This window comes from Myripristis murdjan, chromosome 1 (assembly GCF_902150065.1).
Source record: "Myripristis murdjan chromosome 1, fMyrMur1.1, whole genome shotgun sequence".
NCBI classification, from domain to species: Eukaryota; Metazoa; Chordata; class Actinopteri; order Holocentriformes; family Holocentridae; genus Myripristis; species Myripristis murdjan.
Window position 1 is genome coordinate 29,116,776 of NC_043980.1, and position 6,151 is coordinate 29,122,926.

Consider the following 6,151-nt stretch of genomic DNA (forward strand, 5'->3'; position numbering starts at 1 on the left):
CTTTCAAACCCTACGACTGGAAGCTAATGTTAACAAGACTGATAAATAATGCATTTAAAACAACGTTTTCACTGTAAGGCCAATCAAATTACAGAACTGCACAGCACCTAATCATAAAACAAATTGAAACACACCACACCTTGTTCCCATCTTAGCTTGGTGCTTAATTGTCAAAAGGCTGGGGCTTTGTATTGCAGGTCATTGACATGTCAACCTTCCTTTCATCTGTATTCAAGTCAGTTGGCTGACTTTTAAAAGTGCACTCCCTTTTCCATTGGAAGGTTTCCAAAATAAAAGCCTGTAGTGTTAAAAAACATTTGTACAAAATAAAGGCTTGCAGTGATTAAAGTGCTTACCTTATTAAGAGACCTTCCCAAGAGGCAATGGCAACTGCCTTGGCCTTTAGTAAGCTGCAAGTTAATAATAATTTACTCAGTCACATGTAGAGAAAACATAGTATGACGGTGCCTTTGTTCACATCACATCTGTCACATCTGCATTTGTGACATCTGTTTAAGAGATAAAAGATTAGGGTTAAACACAATAAGGGTTAAATGCAGTAAAAGATTAAGAATCAACAAACTTGATTATATCAGCAAAGGAATTCCTCTAACAACCTTATGCTCTAATATTGTTTAAAGTGTGGCGTGAGGCCACACACACACACACACACACACACACACACTGCCAAATTTTGTCACATACAGCAGCAGCCATTATCATAATTACAGCCATTAGCCATTAGAAGTAAAAAAAACAAACAAAAAAAACAACAAAAAAAAAAACTACATCAACATGCAAACAAAGCAACAGCAACTAAATTGAAATAATTAGGCCTATAGTGGAAAATATGCTTCAGGGAACTACTCGAGTTTGTATAGGATGTGGATACCAGTGCTGCCACTCTCGCCTTGTTTTTTTAAATTTATTTCTTTATTTAATTATGTATTGATTCATTTATTTATTTATTTCTCTCCCACTCACTCTCTCTCTTTGTCATTCCCAAACAAATGTTTTCAGATCATCTCAGGGATTATCACTAACATGAAACACAAGCAACACGTGTCATCATGAAGAGGATAATGTGTGGAACAGACTGGTGGTATAGAGTGGGTCTTTTAATTTCTTGTGTGTGTATGTGTGTGTGTGTGTGTGTGTGTGTGTGTGTGTGTGTGTGTGTCATTTTATGGCTGAAACGTCAGTCAGCCTAATATAAATGGAGCAATATCATGCATATCACACACCCACACACACACACACACACACACACCCACTCACCCATCCACACACACACCCACACAGACACGCACGCACGCACGCACGCACGCACACACACACACACACACACACATATTTGATTTCAAATTCCCAAAGCTCAGACTTTTAATGGATTTGCCCATTATTAATTCATATGTACATTAATAATTGAAGGAGTGGTCAATGGAGTGCAGCAGTAAACCTGGTGACTCACGGAAACACTAAACCCAGATGAACAGACTCCAGAATGAGGGTCGTTTTACATAAGCAGGTCATTTTCTGTTTTGAGAGGCTTACTTTCCTTTCTTTTTTTTTTTTTTTTTTTTTTTTAAATTTTTTATTTGTAGGATTTCATTCACAAATGGTACACATTCATTTTGTGGAGTAAAAAAGGAAACAAATGATTAAATTCTCTTAAAAAAGTGAAGGTGTGTTTCATTACAGAACATCAGCAGTGAAGTCTCTGTCTCTCTGTGTCTCTTTCTCTCTCTCTCTCTCTCTCTCTCTCATAAACACATGGCAGAGATTAGCCTCAAGAAAACTGTTACATCCTTCTAATAAGCTCTATTTCTCTCTCCTCTCATCCCCTCTCTGTTCCCTTTCAGCTTTAATTTCCTCTCACTTTACCCCCCACCCCCTCTTGCTCTCTGTGGCTTCTCTCCTTCTCCATCTGTGCAGTTCTTCTTTTTTGAAATCTTTTTTTTTTTTTTATCTTCTTTCATTCCTTCTCTCTCCCTCTGTCCCCTCTATTACTTGTCTTGGCTCTGTTTTAGGCCAAACAGCTACTGAGGTCAAACACGCCTCGGAGACCCTGCAGTTCCTTCCGTCTTTCCTCCAGACATGCAGGGCCAGGCACATCAACAGATGAACAAACAAACAAACAAACAAACAAACAAACAGAAGAATGGTCAGACAAATGCACCGAGGAATGGTTGGATGGACATACTGAGGAAGAAAGACTACAGAGGGAGGGTGACAATCTTTTATCATGATCACAAATTTTCTGCTGTAATCCAGTGGAAAAAAAAGTTATTTATGATGAACTGCTGCTTCTTACAGAATAGCCCAGTAAAAACTCCTGGGACACATTCAAACATCTGGACTGGTCTCTCTCTCTCTCTCTCTCTCTCTCTCTCTCTCTCTCTCTCTCTCTCTCTCTCTCTCTCTCTCTCTCTCTGTGTATGTGTGTGTGTGTGTGTGTGTGCATGGTATGTGAGAGGTTAGAGTTGTCTGGTGGAAGAAGAGGTAAAGAGGAACATGTGATGCAGATTTAGGTAATGGGCTGGCAGCATGCACATGACAGTTTGATATGGTGATATATTGTTATTATTATGTAATTTATTCCCACCGAAGACCAATGGGAGGGAGCGTTGGTCAACATGAAAATCACTTTGATATAGCTAACCACACAACAGTTTGAAATGTATTTCACTTTTTGTACTGTCTTATATAGATATTTTTCAGTGCTATGTCTGTTCTCTAAATGTAAATCGCTTTCTTTACTGAAATCACATTTGTTTTCTTTTTTCTTTTCTTGAAATGTGCAGTGAAATGTGAACTGTTTCTGTTCTATACAAGCCTTCCACATATTAGCTGAGAGAAGCTGATAATAACCGTCACCTCAGAGTACCACAGATAAGAGAAGGTGTTGCTTTATTTAAAACAAGGTATTGTTTTGATTTAAAATGTGTTATGTATCCTATTTGTAGGAAAGGTCTCAACAAACAACAGGACAGCTACACATGAACTTAAAGATTTTTAAAAACTAAATTAACTCAGGTTGTGGCTGGCTCTGCCAGTAAGATTACAGGAGACCATGAAACCATGATAAAAGCTAAATTTTAAAAGACGTACAGAATCAGCATCTGAAGGGTGATCCAGAGACAAGGTGTGCATCAGGCGAAACGCTGCCATTCACGGTTCTAGATACCCTGGGAACAGCTAAATAGCAGAGTGCACATAGACTTATATGGACTTATAATATCACACAAGTCTGACGGCACAAGGCCATTTAAAATGTTGTCAGATAAAAGTAGGACTTTCAAATATTATTATCATGAATATATATATATATAAGTATATACTATATTATGTAAGAAATTTATTGCCATGGGACATATAAAATACACTCACAAAGAACCCAAAAAAGAAAAAAAAATAGCCTGAAGAGAAATGGCAACAGAGAGAGTGAGAGAAAATGACAGCATGTACTTTTTAGCCTGAAAATCAGCTGCAACCGTTGCCTTGCAAAGATCTCAGACATCTGCTCACTTGGATCTGTGGTCTCTACATGGCCACAAATATGAAGACAGATGCTTTGAAATGGAAAGAAGTCCCTTTTTTGGAGTAGAGACAAGATTCCAAGATTCCAGAAACAATTCCTGTTGCCAAAACATGAAAGTCAGCTGCCAGGATGGAGTTTTAAAGATTACCGCTTTATTGCCGCTTTAGTCTCACAACTAGAAAATGGCAAGACAGTCAGCATCACTGCAGATGTGCAGCGTTCTGTTCTGTGTTGAAAGTCAACTCAGTCTTCATGTTTGTCACACTTTCTGTCCACACAGTAGACATGAAACAGAACACACTGCCTCTGAGTGATCACAATGACTGGTCTGTCGCAGTGATACCATCAGCAATAATCATCATAAGTGCAACAAATCACAACCATGCTGAAGGTTGTGAAAGGGCCTAAATTTTGGTCTGCTTAAATTGCCTTTGGTCTGCTTAAATTGTGTTTTTTTTTTTTTTTTTTTTTTTTTTTCTCAGATTTTTTTTCAACTTTTTTTTTAAATTCAAAATGAGTGATAAGACAAATTGGAGACAGAGAAGAGAGTTTATCATTAGCAGAAGGAAACAAATCACAGTTAGTGTTGCAGCAGCTGATAATCAAAAATGTATTCATGGAATACAACAACTCTGCAGAAAACATTCCTTTTAATTTGCTACATTTCAAGCCTAGGTATTACATTATTCAGTCCTCCAGTCGTTAAGACCATATAGGCTGTTTGTTCAGACCCTCTAATACGACCAGCAGGAGTGTTTCCTAACACATACAGCCCACCGGGGCGTCTCCAATACAACCCAAAGGGCCGTTTCCTGAGCTCTCAGGCTTCACTAAAAACACTTGGCTAAGGTTAGGAAAGGTTGAGGTTAAGGTAAGGAAACGTTAGCCACCTAAAGACGAACACTGCTTTTGCTTAAATTTAACTCGGGTCAGCTGAGTGATGAAAGTCGTGCTGATCGACCCCACCAACCTCCTCACACAGACTCTCACTCCTGTGCTACGGTGTTGTTATTTACAGGACCACTAGAGGTCGCTTAATTTTAACACATATCTATATGTCGTAATAAGCTGCAGTACAAATGATCAACGGGGTCATTTTTTAGTCAGAGGACTGTCACCATAAAGTGCAAAAAGGCATAGCAGTGTGTGCAGTAAGCCATCCATCCACCTCTGTTTATGCTGCATTTTCCTGATTGCTGTTTTGTTTAGGGGAGAGTGGGGTAAGTAGTGCCAATTTTTACTTAAAGTGCCTTTAAAGCAAGGTGATTACAGTAATGCCTCCAACTAAAATATGCACATACAGTTTAGGATGTTGTGCATCCCTAGGAACAATCACTTTGGATCTTATATAAACTGTTTGAGAAATATAGCTTTCGAAAAAAAAGTGGTTTTGTGGCACAACTTGCCCCCAGTGCGGGGTAAATTGTGCCATTAGAGAGAATGCACTGGGGTAAATTGGGCCATTGATAATTGAAGTAAAACAGATCATTTTATTCTCACAAATGATAATGCTATATAAAAGCAAAACAAATTCAATGCAAAATTATTTATTTAACATTTATTTATTATTCTAACAAGATCACAGGCCACTTTTCTATAACAAGGCCGAGCGCCACATGAACACATACCCAGAACAAAATAAAAATTCCAAAATGAGCACCTGCAAATCATCTTCATCTGAATCTGAATAGTTTTAGTGATCAAAGGTAAGAAGACAATGTAGCCTACAATAACAAAAAAATACAATGAAGTAATATATAGTATATAATCAAAAGTTGTTCCACTGGCACAACTTACCCCAGGCCCTTTGACACAAATTACCCCAAGCCCACCATTTTGAAAAAAAATCCATCCCACAGCTGTTTTGAGCTAACATCATGCTAACTGTATAGACTCATGGTGTAGCTCACTAAAGCACTAAAACCTGTGTGAACTGTTTTCAGAGTTTTCTATAATTGTTCAAACACAGCAATCAAAAAACCTTGATCATAGAAATTTTACTTTGGAGGGCAAAAAAATGTTTTTTGAACTGAAATGTGCTTACCTCTCAAGCCATGTGTCTCCCTTCTTTGCAGGATGCGTGAAATGGATACCTCTTCAAAAATATGTGGTCACATGACCAACTTCTTCTATGGTTTTCTAGACAACAGGGGTGGCACTACTTGCCCCTTGGCACAAATTACCCCACTCTCCCCTATATGCTGCTTGTACATGTAGCAGGATAGCTGTCACTTTGTTTAATCAAAGATACATTAATGGCTTTAATTTCAGGGTCTTATTTTTAGAATGCTCCAAATATCAACATTTATAAGAAGTAAACAAAGATCAGAGCTGAAATGCAGTTGCAGTAATGGAGATCCGTGCTTCCTCTGACCGGTTGTCCCAATTAAGCACCAGACTCTGCCTTTGCCTCATTATCTCTGCCACTCTGTCTTCCACCTACATTTTACATGCATTACTGCACTCTGGCCATTAACTGCTCGTTGAAGCATTTTATGGGAGACTGAGAGAGAGACTTATGGAGTTAGGAGAGGGAAAGTGAAAGGATGAGTGAAAAGGAGTAGAGCAAAGTTAGAGTTCATGAGTGAGGGAAACACTGAATAGGTTTCG